Genomic DNA, 22,168 nt, shown 5'->3' on the forward strand with positions numbered 1-22,168 from the left:
ACCTTCTATACACTTCTTCTTAGCCTTCCCAAAACCCCTCTTAAACCCCCACTCCTCCCTTAATTCCCTCCCTTTTAAGAGTGAGGATTCCAAATTTTCCAGCCATTCCCCGAGGTTCTTCGCACATTTAGTATTAAAATGTATACCTACGTTTGTGGAGACCCCCGTAACCGAGCCAGAGACCTCTGCAAAGAAAAGATAGGGAAGGACAGAGGTCTCTGCACACACTTCTGTGAATAGAATTTTGTAGTACAAGATTAGTTCTAATGCAGTACTACTAAACGTACTACAAAGTGCAGTTTGCGACTCGGCCCCCTTGTCTTCACTTTAAATTGAAATTATGTTGTGTGACATTACAGAAGCTAAGTATTGTGTATTCCGTCAAAGTTATTACACATTATGGAAACAGCAATGTGCATCCTGACCATAATATAATCAACAATTGTTTATTAAGTGGGCTTTCATGTGTACTGCCATTGTATATTCATAGACATTATGGAAATTGGAAATGAATTATTTGGCAGAATTGAGACTGAATGTGCTTGTAAATTAGTGTTATCAAATGTGGAACTGCATTTCATTTGGCAGATGTCCTTTGAAGCCACCTTCTCTTATTCATGGCTTATCATATACTTCATAATTAGTACTTGCTACAAGAGCAATCCAATTCTATCAGTGGAACTCAAGGGTACCTGTACTTTTGGCTACTTACTAATTTCAATGTCAGCTACTTCACTTGCTGATTGTATTCGATTTTGTTTGCATTCTTTGCTTTGCTGAGTTTAAAGAAGAGGCGGATCTTCTTTGCTGTCTTTGCTACAGATGAGTTTGCACTGTTTGAAGTTAGTTGTGGTTCATAATTTCTCCAGGCTGATCAGCCTGTTAGTATTTTTATTTGAGTGGTCGCTGCATCCATTGTTCCTCTTCAGCTTGAGTGCTTTGCAGAAGGATGTGACTTTGCATGAGGTTTGCTGAATTTGTAGGTGTTGAAAGAGTGCAGTGTTATGCTTTAGTGTTCTAATTATATTGCAAAGAGTGTTTTGGATGATGGTTATTGTGGTTTCTGTTTGTAGGATCTAGACAAGAGTTTTGGTGTAGTGAATGCTGCTTATGTTTGGAGAGGGTGGTATGCTGTCTCTTTGTTTGGGTTTATTGTAGCAATGAATATCTTACATCGTTGGAGTCACTTTTACGCTCTGAGGAAAACAATAGCATACAATATGCAAAGCACAAAAGAGGGATTAAACAGAGCAAGCTCTGTGTCTTGAATGGTACAGGCAGCGCAGTGGTCTGAGCTGCACTCACAAACACTTCAGATTCACATGAGTTCAGCTAAGGCAATGGCAGACAAAAACATCAGGCTTCTAGTCAGCACATTTCCCCAACAGACACAACACTGAGGATCATTCTTACTCTCAGGCCAAACAATGGTGGTGTCTCCTGCATGCTCCTTGTCAGTCACTCGCTTTTTCAAAGTCTGATTCCTTTCACCCAATCGAAGTGGCCCATTTTTCTTTGCTGTCTGAATTTCTACTGTTCCCTCTGCTCAGGTGAGTAGGCAAGGTGGTCTCTTTTGCTCACAACCACTTCTGAAATGTACACAACAAGGTACCCAGGCTTCTTCTGCTTAGCCTTGCCTCATAGGTTGAAGGGCATGTTACAAGTGCAAAGGTGAGTTTATCCATAACTACATATCTCTCCTTGATCTAGGAACGGCCAGCTTCTTGCCTGTCCATGATCACTTCCAGGGATCCTACTTACCATCTATGCCTAGAATTGGTATATTTCCTGAAAGTGTAGCAGATGTGATAGGGAAACATGGGGGCGTCAACACCATGTGCCCCTTCACTAATCCTCCCTTCTGTTTTTCTCTGTACTGTTGCTTTCAGATTAGACAAAATGGTTATAATTCAAGGATCTGGACCACTCACAGGTTTCGAACCATGGGACACAGTAGTTATAGTTATAACATGGCCATCATGAGCTAATGTTTTATTTTTTTCCTAAATGCATTCTGATTATCCTGTTCAGACAGTGGAACGAATTTAGCCATAAGCATAAACCAGATAAAGCCACTTTATAACAGATTGCTTACTCTAAAGTAGGGATAAGATGAGTAGAGGGTACTAAGTTCCCATAGTATATTTAATTTAAGCTGAATAATTCTATCAATTAACACCCAAACATCAATTCCTATTAGACCCAATAGACATATTCTCATGACAGACAACATGAATATGATTGACCCAGGTCCACTGTCATATTTTTTAATATACAACTGTTTGCTTAATATACTGGGTAAATGAACTTCACTTAATTTCCTTCATTAGATTTTGTAATCCCTATTGTAAGAAGCTTCCCTTAGGACCATGACAGGGGTTCAAAAGTTAAAGTATTTTTTTATTTAAATCAAGTAACTCTAACCATTGGCAAGACTAATACCCCTCTAGCCCACTATAACTGGAATTCTTTGACTTGGATTGTTAAATACAAATATTTTGGTTCTAATTGCAAAGGATGGCGAACCCAAGAAAGAGATTCACGATAACCAAAAATATTGACCCATGTCCAGTAGGAACTGGAAAAACTGGAGTTTTTTCCAGTGTTGATTACCATGGATTGGACTTGGTTCAAACATTTGCTTCTTTCAGAATACCAAGGTAAGAAGTTAATACTTTGTGGAGAGTCTCAGTAGTGAGTTCACATCATCTCATCACGCCCCCATTGATGACTTCCATAGCTGTCACTGGTAAATATTGTATCAAACAGGGCAGCTGTCCTTGAGACTGAGGTACCACAGTGTTCCACAGGACAGAAACAGTGACTGAACAGTGTGAAATAACCAAGGAAGAGTGCCCAACCTACTAATGTACATGTTGAGATATTTATTGAAGGGTTGGGGGTGAAGACTTGAGATTACTTATATTCTTTTCAATTTTCATGTACTGTAACTGTAATTATATATTATTTAGATATATGCAATAATCCTGTTTGGACATTTACATGTATTTGGTCTGTAAATGGTACTAGACTCAATCTTCTTTTCGCACTTTATGAACAATGCCTTGAACACTGAATTAAACTGCCCAAAAACACGTAACGCAGCTTTGGAGGTCATCTTTCCATCTCTGACCCAATACCCAGCGTCCTGGATAGTATGCGACATCAGAATGTGGATGAAGCCTGGAATTAGCAATTAGGGTGTGGGATCCGAGATCGTGCATCAGAGATCATATCATTAAAATCCAATTACCTTCTATGTAAAACTAATGCCTGTATAATGAGTTACCCGGGCAATCCCCAAATGAGGATTCCACTCCAGGTAACTATGAGCTTTCTGGTGTGTCTAGGCCTAGAAGTATCGGTAATGCACACTCTGTATCTGATAATTCCATGCCTGAAGATACTGTGGCCAGGCTTCCTAGAGGATTAGTGTGAGATCCCTTCCCCTTCCCTGTCTGCATGCTACCTCATGAAAGGAGCAGAACATCTCCCCCATGCTGGAACTAAACCATGTCTGCACACCTGCCATCCCCATTCCCTCCACATGACCATCCCCCTGCACTACAGCCTAAACAAAAGCACTCCGCTCACATTTTTAGCACTAGTCCAGCAGATAAATGTGTGCAGATCGAGCCCATTATTTTCTTTAGAAGGGGGAAAAACAGATTACATTGAACCTGGTAGTTCTGGATCCACATGTTATTCTGTATTATAGGTAATAACTTGTAATCCCAATTTGTAGGTTCAAGGATACAAACTGGATTCATAGATTTTGATCTCTGGTATCCCTGCATCTATATTGGGGGAACTGCTGATGAGGCCCTTAATCCCATAGGTGTGGGCTCATGGCTAACATCTGCTTTACATCCCCAGTTCATGTGTTGGTCATTGACTGACATTGGGGCGGTATGTAAAGACCCCTCTGGTGCTCTACACCAAAGGTAGTCCTTTATTCATGTTTTAGATCAGGCTGCTCAGGAAGAGCTTCCCAAGCAGCCTTAATTGTTGTTTTTACTGTAATGACGATCAGAGTGCAGCGTGCGCTGACATCATTACAGTAAAAGTGAAAGTAAAACGAGCAAATGGGCTTGTTTTACTTTCACGGAATCAGTGCTTGGTGGGCTATCTTAGCCCCCTGGGACCAGATTCTAATGGGAAAGATATCCTTGGAATAGGAAAATCTCCCCTTTCCAGTGATACATCCGCCCAGTGGATCCCTGCTTGGTGATCGCCGCAGGAGGGCGATCCACAAACAGGGATCTATCTACTCGACACTAGGGAGAGGAGAAGCGGACCCTTGGGCTTGTGCTTCACCTTGCTGTTTTTTTTTTATTATGCAGTCTTTCTACCCTCTCGAGGGGTGGATGGGGGCAATTATCCCGATCTGCCACCCTGGGGAGGAGGCAGAAAGACAACTAGAAACCCCAAATTAAATTTTTAAAGAATTGTAGAGGTGGTGGCTGCACAGCAGACCCTGACCTTGCCAAAAAATGGGGAAACAGTCTTCCTGATTGGGGTAATTACCTCAGTTCTGCTGAGGGGTGGGCAGAAAGCCCACTGTACGGCAGCAATAGATATTTTTAATAAAATAATGGTGTGGGTCTTTCCCGGCCTAACATCAGCCCCACCTTTACCCCTAAAACCTCAACAGTCTTTCTGCTCCCCTGTGTTGAGAACATTCAATCCCAATGGTAAGCAAGAGGATATTTGATTCTTTTTGATGTTGTTTTTACAAAAGGGATATGAGAGTTTGTCTAACTCTCAGTATCATCCCACATGCAGTGGTGAATGGCTGCACTTTTTAAGCTCGAGTAGGCTGCCACCTGGAAAAATCTACCAGACCCAGGCAGTTCTTCAAACCAGACATCTGGGGGAGTGCAGGGGGGTGTGCCTTGCTTGCATCCCACACCATTTTCCTACCCACAATGCTCTGCAAATTTCAAATGTTCACTAAAAACAGATATTTTCCTCACATTTCTGTGGGGAGCCATAAATATCTTACCACACAGCATCCCCCCAAGTCTCCTGTTAAAAACTGTACCTCACTTGTGCGGGTAGGCCAAGAGACCTTGACACAAGAGGCTTTAAAGTGCTATGTGGGGAAATCAGCCACAGGGATAGCTGCAGGATTTGGGGCCATGCTCGGCCGCTACCCATGGAAACCTACCAAACACAGACGTTTTTGAAAAGTAAACAACAAGGGGATTCCAGGGTGCTGTGCCTTGTGTGAATCCCATTAGGTTTTCTTACCCACAATGTTCTGCAAACCTCAAACTTTGCCTGAAATTACACATTTTCCCTACATTTCTGTGATGGAAACTTCCAGAATCCACACAATTCCTACCACCCACAATTGCACAATATGTGCCAATAGAAATGGTGCACCACTTGTGTGGTTGGGCCTAGAGCCAGTGACAGGAACGGATGCAACCAAAGTCAACAGAAGTCCCCACATAAGGGTTCCAATTGTCCTTGGTTTGATCCATTCCTGTCATGAGCACTAAGCCCAGCCACACAAGTGGGGCAATGTTTTTATCGGACCAGGTAGGGCAGTAAGGGGTGGTAGGAATTTTGTGGAGTCCTGTAGATTTTGGAAGTTTCCATCATAGAAATAGAAGGAAAATACATGTTTGCAGGCAAAGTTTGAGGTTTGCAATGGATTCTGGGTGAAGCAACCTGTTGAGAGCCATACAAGTCTCCCCATCTTGGATTCCCCTATGTATCTAGTTTTAAAAACTGCACATATTTGCTTGGTTTCTTTAGGTGTCTGCTGAGCTAGGGCCCAAAAGCCACGGTTACCCACTTTTGAAAAAACAGGTCAGTTTTGAGTGGAAAAATTTAATGTATCCATGTTGTGTTTTGGGCCATTTCTTGTCTCAGGCACTAGACCTTCACAGATTTCAGAAGTTTCCATCACATAAATATGAGGAAAGTGTGTTTTTTAGTCAAGGTTTGAGTTTCTGGGTGAGGCAACCTAGTGAGAGCCATGCAAGTCACCCCATCCTGGATTCCACTAGGTGTCTAGTTTTCAAAAATGTACCGTTTGCTAGGTTTTTCTAGGTGCCAGGTGAGCTAGAGCCCCAAATTCACAGCTAACCACTTGGCAAGAAACAGATCAGATTTGAGTGGGAAAATAGGTTGGATCCATGTTGCGCTTTGGGCCTTTTGCTGTCGTGGGCACAAGGCCTACCCACACAAGTGAGGTACTATTTTTATCAGAAGACTTAGGGGAATGCTGGGTGGAAAGAAGTTTGTGGCTCCACAGAGATTACAAAACTTTCCATCACAGAAATGTGAGGAAAATGTGTTTTTTAGCCAAAGGTTTAGGTTTGCAAGAGATTATAGGTAAAAAACAAAAACCTGGTGAGAGTCACGCAAGTCACCCCATCCTGAATTCCCCTAGGTGTCTAGTTTTGAAGAATGCCCAGGTTTGTTAGGTTTCCCTAGGTGCCAGCTAAGCTACGACCTAAAATCCACAGGTACCCACTTTGCAAAAAACGGGTCAGTTTTGAGTGGAAATATGTGATGTATTTATGTTGATTTTGGGCCGTTTCCTGTTGCGAGTATTAGGCCTACCAACACAAGTGAGGTACCATTTTTATGAGAAGACTTAGGGAATGCTGTGTGGAAGGAAGTTTCCCACGGACTGCAGAACTTTCCATCACAGAAATGTGAGGAAAATGTGTTTTTAGTCACAGTTTGAGGTTTGCCAGGGATTCTGGGTAAAACAACTTGGTGAAAGCCATTCAAGTCACCCTATCCTGGATTTCTTTAGGTGTCTAGTTTTTAAAAGTGTACAGATTTTCTAGGTTTCCTTAAGTGCCAGATGTGCTAGGGCCCAAAATCCACAGCTACCCAGCTGTGTAAGGTTTGAGTGGAAAAATTTAATGTTTCCATGTTGAGTTTTGGGCTGTTCCCTGTCGCAGTTACTAGGTTTAGCCACATAAATGAGGTACCATTTTATCAGAAGACATGTCGGAGCATAGAATAGTATGATATTTGTTATTATCAATTAGATTTCACTGCATTTGTGCCTTCCAAAAGTAAGCAAGTGTGTAAGAAAGAAGACATTTTGAAAAAATACTCTCTAAATCATATGCTATGACGAGTACCCACAAATTCAGAGATGTGCAGTTAACCACTGCTGCTAAACTCCACATCTTGTGCCTATTTCAGAAATACATAGGTTTCCTTGATATCCATTTTTCACTCTACATATTTCACTGTGTTAACTGGCCTATACTCGTTATACAATAAAAAAACATTGTACAGTGTAGCTCAGTTGTTGGTTGTGGGTACCTTGGGTGCTTGGAAAACCTACAAACCCTATATATTATCACAACCAGAAGGCCTTAGCGAACCTAATGGCATATTGCTTTTGTAAATCGGCTATTGTGACTAAAGGTTAGAGATGAAAATGTCACAAATAGCTGTTATTTCCTGATCATTTTCATTATTTCATTATTATAAAAACCCTGAGAGATCCACGCCTATGACCCCCTTGCTGAATTCAGAATGTTGTTTACTTTCCATAAATCTATAGCTTTTCTGGAACACCAATGGGTTTTACACTGGTTTTCACCACAAGCTGGAAATAGTTTGAGAGCAGAAAAAATAGGAAAAACAGGCTACATATTTGAAAAATGGCAAACATCCGGTAAAAAAATGTGGAGCCCTGAGTGCAAACTACACCAAATAGCCAAAAGAAGGGTTCAGCTCAGATCGGCCCAGCTGCTAAAGGGTTAAAAAACTACAGTAGGGCCATATGTGAAAACTGAAGGTTCCTCCTAGAGGACAATGTGTCAAATGTCGATAGATTAGTTGAAGGAGCAGAATGGAATCAGGGAGGTAAAAGTAACAGGATCCACAACTAACCTGCTGAACTCTCTGTTGCAGTACCAAGCAGAGAACTGAAAGGAATCCAGTGAAGCGCAGGTTCATATCCTTCAGTAGGCAGATGTCTCAAAATCTAAAAAAAATATCGTGGCAAAACAGAGCAATGAATCACCTAATTCTATCAAGGCTATTTTCCAGACATTAATGGAGTCGGCTGACGCTCCGTCTCTTATTAATTTTCCAGAGCTCCCCCTCAATGGGGCTAATGCGGTCGAGCAGCATTTCCAGAACAAAATTGCCTTAATTAAGGCAAACATTTCCACTTCCCTGTGGCAGACCTTTAATGTTCCTCATGTTTACCACTTTCGAGTGTGTGAGGTAGATGAAGTCAAAGCGCTTACTCTGCATTACATTACTTGTTGTCTTGTTTTTACGCTCATAACAAAAATAAATGCCGAAATACAAAGGGAAACATTACATTGGATTAGCTGTTCACACCAGGACCCGGGAAAGCTGAGAATTGTGTTGCAGGGATCCCTGCTACCAGGGGCAGCTCCTCGGCTAGGGCAGAGGAGCATCGCCCTTCTGCTTTGAGCTGAAAAATAAAATGATAATAACAGATTAATATTATCATTTTATTTTTAGCTGAGGCAGCAGGATAGGGTGGGTGGGGCTGGCCTGGTGGTTCGTGGACCTTAAGCGGCTGTGTTGGTCCGGCCAAACAGACATGCACACTTTGCATTTTTCCACCCCACTATTTTTCACAGCCGGGAGGAGAAAATGCACAGGGTGTCACTTTCTCTGTGAGCGCTGAAGGAGGGTGCTCGCACCAATCATGACGCTGCGCACATGCAGGTGACAGCAGCGTGATGACTGGCTGAAGGGAGTCTGGAAGCCTGTGTGCTTACAGATGAGGAGGACGATGGAGGAGACAAACCTGTAGCTGACCTCAACAGGGGAGTGGTTTTAAAAAAAATTTTTTATCCCTGCCCCGCCATCCCCATCCAGTGGCAGCCACCACTGTGTGCTACAAATAAAGTGTATCATCACACAATGAACATTTCTACATTTAAATGCTGGTGGGGTACTAGGGTAAATGAACATCACTCTCTGCTGCTCTGCACAGAGTACATGACAGGCATTAGCAGAGTGAGTGCACCAACTACTGCAGTATTATTGGGGTTTTTGCTGGGCATAGTATGGAGCGTATCAGGATGAAAATCAAATTCAGTGCAGTTCAAATCCATATCTCTTAAATTTATCATTTCTCACATTTTTCATCAACGCCTTGCTGAGGTTCCCCATAATAACACTTGTAAAGTTACCTAAAAATCTAATTCAGTTCTGACAATGTCTTTATGCCAGTTTGCATCAACATTTCCCAAAAATATCTTAAACTGAGATGCCCCACAACCCACACATTAAGAAATCTTCAGACCCTAACCACTTCTCACCAACTTTATGGGCCATAAGTGTTTTTAAATGCACCCCTTACCAAAGCATGTTCCAAAATTTATTTGGGGGAGGGCGTTCACCCTTCCTGAGCATTGGCATTAACACTGTATCATACCTTGATCAATGCTACTGGCCCAATGCTGCTAGCTCAAAGTGTTTTGTTACGCACCATTTGCCCCCACATTTTCACCACATTCCTTAGGGAGAACCTCCAAAATCACACTATCTTTAAGCAGTATTCATGTTGACCAATGTTACTGGTCTCACGTTTCACTGACCTAGACCTTGTTCAAGAATAAACCTACGTTTATTGTGTGAAAACAAGCTTTTAAACAATACAGAATACTGGCATCTTAAAAAACTTGCCAAAAAAGAATATTAGGGAAGACGTACCAAACCCCTCATAATTATCATACCGTATCCCATTTGACCAATGTTACAGGCTCAGTGTACACCCAAAAATACCTTTCTACTGATTCCACAATGCACCTTGTAATATTGTTTATAAACTATATCTGGTTGTGAACAATTATATTTGGCAGGTGTGCTTTAAAAGGCTTTCTGTGATAAATTGTGCACATTTATCATTGGCAATGAACCCAACCTTTTTCTTCCACTCCTTGTTAGTCAAGTTTATTTTGTTTCATACGTACAATATAGTCACAGAAATGACACCGTAGGACAAACATTAGTCCTAGGTATGCAAAGTCGCAATCTCATCATCTACCAGGTCCAGGGCATGATGTTTCATTCAAAACCCCAAATCTGAAAGAACTTGGGCAGGCACCCTCTGCTCTTGTAAGTAACCTCCCTTGCAGCCATAGATAGATCCATCCCCGCCCTCCACTCCTTTAAGTTCGGGATCTAACCCCCCTCACCCAGCACATGGCTACATTCATCTTCATTGCAACTAATCCCAACATGCAGAAAGGTAGATTAGTCTGCAGGATACCCACATCTGCTGCTATACCAAGGAGAATATACCTACGCTGGACTGGGAATTCCACCTCCAAGACACTGCAGATTTCCTTCACCATTGTTTTCAAGTATGGCTGTATGCCAGGGCAGCCCCAGAGTGTATGCATGAATGTGCCTCTATCCCCATTACATCTCAGACACTCGGAATACTCCAAACTCCCCATCCTGTGTTGGCGATCACGGTCATAGTAGACCCGGTGTTGAATTTTAAGTTGTATAAGAAGCAGTCTGGATTTGATAGCCACCTCTCTGGGTGCATCAGGGCCTTCTACCAGTCTGTGTCGTCCATCTCGCCCACCTCACTCTCCTAGCTTTCCCTCAGCTTTGTCATTGTGTCAAGAATATGATTACTATGTGTTTGTATGTGAAAGTGACTGCATTTTCCTCTCTCCCCCATGAAGAAATCTACCCTCCAGGGGGGCATATTCAAGCAGTTCGAGGGCCTCCAGGCCCTGCCATGTGTGATGAAGGTGTGCACATTTGAGATATTAGTTATCTTGCATCTGGAAGTCCCTCTGAAGGGAACTGAAGGGCATAAGATCCCTACCCTCCAAGAGGCCACCAATCTTGGCTATACCAATCATATCCCAAGCCCCAAAGCCCTTGAGCTCACCAATTTCTCTGAGTAGCATACCAATCCACAGCGGCGCCTCCCTAGTCACTTTATTCTCCCTGCCAATGTATCTGGCAGTTGTGATCTAAGCCTCAAGCGCTATCTGCGTCAATGGCAACAGGCGCCCTATACCTTTCCCCCCGTAGAGGTAATGCAAATAGGGCATCTGCAGGAACTGGGTGTGCTCTATATTATAAGTGGGATAGTCGTGGGATGCAAACACCCAATCATTGATGACAATTAAAAGGGCAGCCCGGTAATATGCACGGATATCAGGGAGGGCTCTACCGCCATTATAAGGATTATGTTGCAGCGCCTTTTAAGCAATCTGAGGGTGACCTTTGTAACACATCAATTTTCTAATTTCCCCATCAATTCTAGAGAAGAGCTCATCGGAGATACTATAGAGTTTGTTTGGAGGACAAACAAGAGTTTCAGCAAAGTGATAATTTTAAATATGGCGGCTCTGCCCAGGACAGTCAACAGTAAAGTGCCACCATCGCTCTGGATCAGCAGGGAAATCCACCACCCCCCATTCCTAGTGCCGATCAAAGCATCACTCCCAACAGGAGGTCACATACATTCTTAGGTATTAGAACCCCTCTGTATTGTCTGTATCCTCTGGGGGAGGGCGGGCAAGTCAAGGGAACTACACATATCAAACAAAATAAATGTATCCCAGTTGATAGTGTACCCAGAATGGTGCCATACACCGCAAAGACCAAGAGTACCATCGGGATCGTCTCCGCCGGCCGAGTGATATACAAAAGGATGTCATCTGTATAGATCAACATTATTTCCTTGTCTGCAACAGTCTCAGTGATTTGGAACCCCCAGATTGTGGGGTGACTACGAACCACACAAGCTAGTGGCTTTATGGTCAGAGCAAACTGGAGGGGGGGGCAAGAGACAATCCTGTCTAGTCCCCTGCCTAATCGGAAACCCCAGTGAGAGGACACCACTGACCCTCACTGCTGTCTTTGTAGCCTGGTAGAGAAACGCTATCCCCTCTATATATTTAGGGAAAAAGGAGAATTTCTCCAATATGTAAGACCAGTAAATGACATTAAAATCCTACTCGGCATCAAGGGAGAGGAACGTGTGGATCCCATCAGGGGCACACCTCCGCCATCCAGGTACGGAGCCTGCATAAATTAAGTCTAGTATATCTTCCTGGAATAAATCCTGACTGGTACCTATGTATTAAGGGAAGGATGACCCCAAGGAGCCTAGTGGCTAGTATTGTTGCCAATATTTTAGTCTCAACAGTGAATAGTGAATTTGGGCGGTATGAGTCACAGTTCATAAGTGGCTTACCTTTTTTATGTATCACCACAATTGTGGCATGCTGCATGTCATGTGGTAGGGCACCAGCACTGCGAGCCTCCAAGAACATACTAAAAAGGTGCGGCTAAAAAAAAAAACAGCATTTCTCTTATTGTATTCAGTAAGTAGACCATTGAGCCCCAGAGTTTTTACCAGGTTTAATTTTGCTATGGCTGCCTGTATCCCTGGGAGTGGAATTTGGTATGCAGTTCCATAGTAATAGGACTGTGTGTTTAGGATGGCAGAACGGCAGAGAATTGGAAACTGAGTCCATCTACACTAGTAACTGTTGGCCTAAATCCTGGGTAGCTCACAGTCCCTCACCTGAACCCCAAACCAACCAAGGTGCAAGACGATTATGCAAGGCGATTATGGCAACCAAAACATGACATTCTGACTCCCCATGGAAGCTGTGGAAACAGATCTTACCTCTTTCATATTATTACTCATGCATGCCATGGCGAGACACAAAAGATGTGAGATAAGGGTTCAATACATTTATTGAAACAATGGAAATCTGGCATATAGAGACTGAGCTTCGATAATCAGGCAAATGAAACAAAGCAAGGTAATCAGCATTATGAATGTAGTAAAGAAGATAAACAATCCACCACCCATGGTGTATGTGATTCTAGATGTTCTAGAGGTTCCTACCTAACCCTATCTCTATGCTGTGAGCATAGTGTACCCTTCTGTCGTGCCCAATCTAAGGTATTAGCCCCAACCCCAAACCTAGAAGCAGTGTTCGGAGTTAGTCGGTGATGTACCTGGCAATCCTCTCAGGAGGCTAGTAGAACAGCACCAGCCAAGCTGCATGTCACATAGCATGCGTCCCAGGATAGTCATGGTTGGAAAGCCCTCTGCCCCCCCGGGTCTGTGCACCATTTATATAATGAACCATACTGTATTGGAAGTACAGTTTCGATGCAATGCTGTGTCTAAGTGTTAGAAGCTTTCTCCTAAATATGCATCGCAACCAGCATATCTTGTACACAGTTATTTAGCCTTGGACATAAAGTTCTGATTATATGTCGTGCAAAGGCTAACTAAACAAGCAGCTTGTTCCTCATTTTCCTAGAATAAAAGCAAGTTGATAAAAATATTTTTAAATGATTGCTAAAAGCAGCGTTACTAAAATGAATAAAATATGAACTGTAAAACTGAAACTGGTCCTAGGATGCTTGTTTCTGGTTCAGGGAGGACCTGGCTTGGCAGTTCGGGCTGGGCTGTTCCCATGAGGAACAGGGTGAAGACTGATTTGCATATGGCTGGGTCCACCCTGGGGTGGTGTGGTGAGCAAAAAAACAATGGATTAAACCCAGATCTTTGTGACTGGGGGTGAATGTTTGATTTGCTCTGCATTCCGTCCATCATCTGTTCTTTTTGCATTTGTTTGCCCCTTGCAGGTCTCCAAACTGTTGGCTCCAAATGGTGGAGGGGGAAACTTCCGGTCAATCCTCCCATCTCCATATAGCCACCTCCCCCGTACAGTTTTCTGGGGCCCACTCCAAACAGTCACCTCAAGATGGTAGAAAGAGGTATTTTGAGGAACTACCCAGGCCAACCTATAATGTGGCCCTCCAGGTCTGCAGGAGGGGAAGTAACAAAGGAGAATCAGCAGGCACAAAAACGGGTGGATAGCCTCACCTCTCTGGTGTACAGTGGCTCCAGTTAGATATGCCACACCAACCAATAGTTCAGGGCGCTCAGTCCTCAGGACCAGCCCTGCACCAGGTCCTTCAGTAGCACAACAGCAAGTGAAGCCAGGGCCTTAACATGCCAGCCACACCAATAGCGGCACCATTGCCCCAGCTTGCACCCATAAGGGATCAATGTGCCAGGGGCCTTCCTGCCACCTCAGATGTGTTCCAGACCACAAACACCACCCAGTAGCAAGGTCCCTGGTGGTATGCTCACACCACACCATGCTCACATTGCAGGCACCATTCGCCTTGCAGCCTAAATGTCCTGTTATCCAGCACTCCCGTGGATGGAAGGGCCTCCATTCCCTCAGAAAAAGTGTCCAATGTAGCCTCATGGACACTGGTGACACAAGCATCTGTGACCTGAGGGCCGTGGGCCATAAGCACAGGATGTCACCAGGTCACCGGAGCGCTTCCCGCTCTATCTCCAACCACCGCTGCAATAACGATGCTACAGCACAACTCCTCCGCAAGGCATGGCTCGCTCCACCTTGGTAGTGGGCACTCCACCTCACCGGGTTCATTCCACCAGGCTCTGACCCATGCCTAGATCAGCGACCAGGAGAGTAGGTGGACACAAGTGGGGGAGGCACAGGCCAGGCACCACCATCACCAGGCACCCCAAAGCAGGTGGCAGAAATAGAGTCTCCAGTGCCCCTCACAACTGAAACAAATCACAGGAAACTGCCACCTTGATGCAGAGTGGCCTCAGCCTCGTGCCGGCGGTCATGTAGCTGGCGGTCACTGCATCCGTCATCAGGCACTGAATCTGGGCATAATGATCCAGTCATTAATGTGCAGAGTATACTAAATTTTGGGGATTGATGTGTCCCAGGAGAGCAGGATTGTGGCAGAATTATACAAGTCTAGGCAGGGCTCCTCACGGCTACTTCTAGCCCACAATCCTGCCAGCCACGCCTCTGCATTAAATTCAGTTGTAACCGACAATACTTGTTCAGTTATCTTTAAGATTCAACTGAGTAGCTTTGAACATTGTTGCTGACTCATTGTTTTTTTTTTATGTAATGCATTATTCCAAAATTACTTCCATGGATTTTCGATCTCTCTCCATGTTGCCCTCCAGCCGCTGACAGAGTTTTCAGCTTTGTACAAACGTCAATCTTATTTAAAATGTTGACATTGATGAAAAGCAGCCCAACAGCTAGTGGGCGACAAATTGTTCCACTACGACTCGTCCTAATCAGATTTTTATAACATGCCATTTTCATTGGGTGTATTAAATATGTAGTAGGGCAATTTACTGAGATTAGTATTCTGCAGTGTCAATATTCATGATCCTAATATTGTTCTGGCTAGAGGAGTGACACGCCAGATATCCTGAGTGGATGCAACCAGCATAACCTTTTCTTGGAGGGTTAGCTTCGAATATTGGTGTACATCCACCACCGGGTGAAGGGCAGACAAGAAGTAAGAAGTGCCAAGTGATCTTGGTTGCTGTTGCCTCACCCTGTTCTCAACCCCCACTCCACCTCTACTGAACAGGACAAATTTCACTTAGTAGGCATCAGCATAAACATAGAAGGAAACTCACAAAATATGTGGAGAGGTGCCAAAGGCAACAAATAAACGTTGAAAAGCACTGGTAAGAAAATGGAGCATTGGTGTAGATGGTGGGTATATGATGGACTACTGATGTAATGCTGCTGTTGTTTCTTGATGTTGGTAATTTGCCCCATGGTTCAACGCGAGCTGTGCTGTTATTCCTTGGTTGTTGGTGGATGATGATGTTTAGTGTTAAGACTAATAACATTTGTTATAAAAATAGGGAAGTGGACTCTTGTGGGGAATCCTATTGAGTTGTGAGCAAAAGCAGTTAAAGAGACGAGGAATACCAAGTGAGACCTGTTGGTCAAAAGGAACTAAGCCACTCTAAGATCTACCCTTGGCAGCCAAGAACACAGAAGGCATCACTTAGACCATAGTGGGCAATGCACCCAAGCTGTCGATTGTTGGAGGCCTGTATCTGCCAACCCTAAAGCAGACAGCTCGTTCTATTTCAAGGTGACCAATGGAGTGGTGGTCTATTGCTAACAAAGGTCCTCCTAGCAACCCATGAGGGAGCATATTAATCAGAAATTAAGGTTACGTTTTCACCCTGTTTTTTCGCGTGCTTGCTGTTCTTCTTTGTCCTTCACAAACACATTCTGGAAGTAGGAATTTGTTAGTGAAAAATTAAAAAGCAATAACCTAGCCACGTAGGGAGTTTTCTTCCTTGATGGAAGTCTCATTGCATAATAAAGAGGTCTGTGCTGACTGAATGGTAAGAGACCAAAGGACTGTGATACCAAAATGTGCAGACCTTCTATGCCCCCTCACTTCCCGGATATCTATGCTTATCAGAGTCACCATTGACATATTAAAAATAGTGCATGATCGCTTCCTCAACGAGAAGATCACATGTGCATACCCAGGGCCTACACACAGGAGTGAGTGATAGTAACATTAATCGGCCAGCCTTGGGTTGCTGGAAGAAAAAAGTAAGCAAGTTCCCTGCCTTTCAGGTGGGCTCTGTGTTCCAGAGGGATTCAAAACTGCAGCTTGGGGCATTTTTGTATTGGACAATTCACACTACATATTGGTGCATTAAGCCAGCCCTAAGGACTTAAGGGCTAATTGCAAGTGCCCAGGGTTTTAAGGTGGTAATGCAACACTTCCAGAGTGACCAATGTTTGGTTTCCTGGGTACTCCGGGGATGCTGAATTACCAGTGGTTACATTGGAACCTTGAGGTGGCAATGAAAAACTACCACAGGAATCAGTAAGTCCAGGCCAAACTCCCCTAGTTAGTCCTCGTTACCCTGCAATATTTCACCTGCTTTCTGCCACCCTGAGTCTATGGGTGAAAAACAATGGATCAACAATGTTCCTGTGGATCTTGTAATTGTGATGGGATCAATAACAATAGTTTCCAGCCATGTCAGCATTACAGGGTAACCTGTAATGGGTCTCTTGTTATTCTTTAAACTCCTGAGGCGCAGCATAGGCATCAATATAGGCATAAATGTTTAATCAGCAATGATCCTCTACATCTTCCACCCCCCCGGATCAGGGCCAGGATTCTACTTCTCTTTCATCTTTGAAAACTCAGTAGCTCCTCTCTTTATGACTGACCTTTCACAGGACTTATTTCACCTACTCTGCGTCACATCAAACAATAGAGGGAAAAAGGAGTCTGTACTTGGGACCCTTACCTTCTCCCTTTTGACATTAATTAATCAAACAAGGTAAGGTGCCCCTAGGGTCTCTGGCTGATGCAGGGACTTCTATGGCAATATAGATAGACCCTACCCACCGGGACTCTTGATGCACGTATCTATGTGATTATGGAGCTGGTCGCACCACGCACCCTAATGGGCTAATGTATACCCCAAACTGGGATGACCAATGTATCCTTCCCCATATGTAGGTTTGTATAAGTCTGCATGTTTTGTATGTCAATAGTGACGATTTGGGTAATCATTAGTGGATTCCTGTTGATTTGTTCAGGGATATTTAGGTCTTGACGAAGGCCGCATGACTTGTTTGGGCAACCAGCGATGGCGTTATAACATATAGACCACAATGAAGGACATTGAGTCATTACTACCCTCAGGCATCCATTACAGTACAACTTGAATGACAAATTGTTTTCCATCATATCACAATGACCATTATTAAATAGTGTTTACATGGTTACATCCTAGATACTTTTAGTTACTTCCATCCCTACAATATCAAAGACCTACCAGACTTCTGGTTATGCTCATCCTGATGCACAGTCATTCTAGGGTAAGGGTCCAATAGCAAAGCATGCCACGAAATTCCGTGAGTGGGGGCCCTTTTATAAACTTAACCAGTTATGCATGGAGGGTCTCAGAATTTTAGTTTTGTGACATCTTCCGCACAGTGGAAACTTACCTTGTATCATTAATACCTACCCTAGTCAGACGTGTCTGAACCCCTCATCAAGGATTTCTCTACAGCTCTTGATGATCAAACCATTGTTCTCACATGTATTTACTCTACCGTAATCCTTATTCAAGAAGACCACTCGCCTCCCACTCTTCATGCTGTTGACTCACATAGACACCTATAGGTACTTCTGGATGTGAGTTGTAGCCACCCAGCTGCTGGCAGACACTACAGTGTATACATTCGAGCACAAACACCTCCCACCCATATTTCATCAGCAGCATAGCTCAAACTCTCCATTCCTACCCCCCTCTATTTGTGACTGTCTCTGCCACTTACTGTTCATCTTTATCTCTACCCATACCAACAGGAAGGTAAAGTATACTCCAACAGTTTCTTGAGGACAGGCCTATTAATGCTTTCTCAGAAAGACTTGTAACTGAATTTGTAATCCTGTGCCAGAAATGTAATGCTATCTACGATGCAATTCTCAAAATGGGGACACTGTCTCTGACATTCAGGCATTAACTTAACCATCCTCCCTTAAGAACCTGTCCATGTTATATCCTTCTTACACCAGTCAAATACTGGAGGGAACTACACCTGCCACAAACATCAGTGTACAACACTGGACACATCCCTGTAAAATAAACAATCACAATAGCATTCAATTATCTCTTTGTGGATAACTCTCACAATGTCATTACTGTCATGATCTCCTTCTCTATAACTCTGTTGCTTCAATGACCAGATCTGGAGTTTACAGATCAAAAGTCAGATTATTTTCCCTTGAATCCTGATAAACATTAACCATTCTCCTTCCAACATACCCACTTTTACAAGCAAATCATTAAAAAAGATCTCAAAAACTGTCAATCTTCACGTCCAGTTCTGCAACCATCGTACTGCTGAAAATGGACTATAATCATAACATTCTAATATTCACTGAAAGTGGTTCAGCCCGCTCCATTCTAATCCATGGCCTACTCTGGCTATATGATACCCCACCTAAGCAGAATTTGTAAAATTGGAAGTGGACTGCCCATTATTTTTAAGGATGTTCTGTCATTTAAAGTGGTAAACATATACTCATCCACATCTTTTCAAACTTTGAAAGTAGATATAAATAACCTTATTTGCCTAAAAACAAGAATTCATATGTATAGCAGTCACTTGCATACATTTTAGTTGAGAGCTTTAATCTCACAAAATGAGGGTCACTCTTGATCTAATAGTCTCTAGGCAAATTCAAACTGTCAACCCCCTTCATTTTTTGTTGTTCACATCATTCAAGCATCCATTTCACCATTTTGATTATTGAAAAAAACCTCTATTGAACTAAAGTCTCTTTTTAAAATCTAGATAGGCAGTTTCATGACAAACTGACATTACAGTTTGCATTTACTAATTGTGACGGATGGCAAACCCATGCATGCACTCTACCTACATAATAATGCATAACATCAGAAGGAACATTGACTGTTAGTTCCCCACTTTGAAATCTGAACATTTCACCTACATAATGAAAGTAGACACAGGAACATGAACTTCCTTAACATCTATATAAAACTTGCTTTAAACATTCTGACTTCCAAAGCCAAGACCTTCCCTTCCTGATCTAATCATATACCCCCCTCTGTTGCATAGAAATAGACAGATGCTCGCATGTCATTCTGGTTGAAACTCATAATCATCTCTCGAGTCAAACACATTCCCAAGGATCTGAATATAGGACACATACGCCCCTTACTCAGAGGCCTTAATCAGATTCTTGAAAATTACGGACCAAAGACAGGAATATGTTTCCTTTAAAAAATTATGGAAAAATGTATTGCTACCCATGCAGACGTTGTTCTCATCCAAGGACAAGTGAAGGGACTGTTAAAATCTGGATTTATGCCAGGGCTACGTATTTCCATACTCAACATTATCAGTCACAACGATGAACTTTGGGTATTTGATACTGGTTAGTCATGCATGCTTGTACAGCTGTATCTCTGCAACCTTTGATAAAATTGACGATAACATCTTTGTCCGTCCTGTGAATAACAGGGGGAGCTTCAAGGAACTGTTCGAAAATTTATTTTATTTCTAAATAACAGAACCCAAACTGAGTAACTTCGTATTTAATCTCACAACCGTGCCTTATTTGGAGTGTCAAGGGGCTCCATTCTAGCCCCAGTACATTTTACCTTCCCTGGTAACCTATCATATATAATCTCCTCTAATACAATGCATTTCCACCAGTATGCAAACAATATATAGTTTTACTTTAAGATAAATGATGGGGATTATATTGACTCCCAACACCACCTTCCAGTTTGATATTAGGTGCTGGAATTGTTGATAAAACTCAAACACTCAAACTTAACCTTCAGAAAACTAAGGGCCATATTTATTTTCAGTCATCTTGCTGTGTTGCCCTGTGTAACAGGGAAATGGCAGGAAAGTCCTATGTTTATCTAATACGACACATTCCTATCCTTTTTCCCTGCACTGGCGCCCTTTTGGCAGCCTAGCACCCACAGGCAAACTTGGTGCAAGGGGGCCTGCATTGGATGGAGGATTGCTCTTGCACAGGGTGGGGCACCTTCCTGCACAAAAACAATCCTGAGAGGCTTTTTCCTATTTCTATGTGTGCTGCGGAATGCAGCACAAAGAGAGGAAAACACAAGGAGAAATAAAGATATTTCTGCTTGTTACGCGAGATGGGACTCTTCATGGCCCATTCCAAGGTTTACCAGGTTTCCTAAATCTGGATATACATCAAAAGCCATAGGGTTTGTGTGGGAACACCCATGAAACACCCATGGAACATCTCCCTTGCTCAGAGTAAGGCAATGCAGCGATTTGCACTGCCTTGTCTTAGTCCATATTTTTGAAGCCATTCAAAGCCATGCAAAGTAGCTTTGCTTGGCTTCAAAAATATGACTTAGTGGTTTGTGCCATGAATTTAGCATGTTGCATGGTGCAAGCATGATGCAGAGCACTCATAAATATGTACCTAAGTCTCTCTCTTGCTAATAACAGCTCACATGGTCATCCACCTGATTAGGCTGATAGGCTTCAAGCTCTGAAAAGCTTCCCTAAAATTGTAAACTCAACTAAATTGCTTGGTTTCAGACTAGATAAATTCCTCAAATGTCTCTTCCATCTTGGCAAGAATGGTAGATTTCAATTGAAATTGCTGGCAATATCAAATTCTTCATATCTAAGCATGGCTTTAGGTCTACTGTACAGGTACTGGTGATAGCACACATTGAGAACTACAATAAAAAAGACTTCCAAAGACGGATCCCACCCCCACTAGCTGCCCTTCTCTCTCCTTCCAGGCTGATCTCTAAATTTAGTCAATTTGACAGAATCTCCCATGTTGTTAATGCCCCCAAAGGCTACAGCTCAAATATCTTTCCTGGGATAAGCGAGCAGCAGCACTAAAAGTCACCTTAGTGACCTCATTGTCCTCATACAGCAACTGGAACTATATGAAAAATCCAGAGCTCTGAGAAATCAGTACTGTTACTTATCTTGAACATCCTGTCATGAAGCGAAAGGACATGTTTTAAGCAATGCTCCAAAAATTTTGAATATTCTTCCAGATCATATAAGCTTTGCTTCATATTTTTAATCATATGCTGAAAGTCTATCTATTACACTTACAATAATGATAACTATGCCCCTCTTTGAAGAAATCTCTAGTACTGTGCATTTGAAATGAGTCTGTGAAATGTATTTATTAAAAACAACCATTGGCAAAGCCAATATAATTTGCCTATGTGAACTCTATTGACGGTGTCAATTTATTTACATTACTGCTTAAAGTAAAAAAAAGAAAAGCATCAGTCAGTGGTGGCCATGTCATACCGCTTTTCCTTTTTACTTTAAACCATGTTACGCAGTAGCTCAACTGCCATGCAATATGTAAAAAAAACGCTGACAAAGGCAATAGATTTCATATAGACGAATGCTATTGGCTAGGCCAAAGCTGTTTTGCTCTTATAGTCCAGGTTTTCTGGACCTAGCATTACAGCTCATTGTTTAAAATAGTATTCACTCCAGATAAAAGAGCATGGCTATCTACTTCATAAAAAAAGTGATAGTGCTTGTTTTGAATGTATAAATAGATTTTTAACTCTGCCTATAAATACCAATGCAAATGTGCATCCTCTTCTGATAGTACCTTGAAGAGCATTTGGCAGTGGATGAAAGGGCCCCTTTAAAAATTCATAATGTCTATGAAAATAGAGTTGCTGGTGCCATCGCGGCCTTAAAAAATCATGAAATTCATGGAAAGCCTTGAGAACCTCATTAGGTCTAATAGAAAGTGAACAGTTGAGGTATGT

The sequence above is a fragment of the Pleurodeles waltl genome, chromosome 6, assembly GCF_031143425.1.
Source record: "Pleurodeles waltl isolate 20211129_DDA chromosome 6, aPleWal1.hap1.20221129, whole genome shotgun sequence".
NCBI classification, from domain to species: domain Eukaryota; kingdom Metazoa; phylum Chordata; class Amphibia; order Caudata; family Salamandridae; genus Pleurodeles; species Pleurodeles waltl.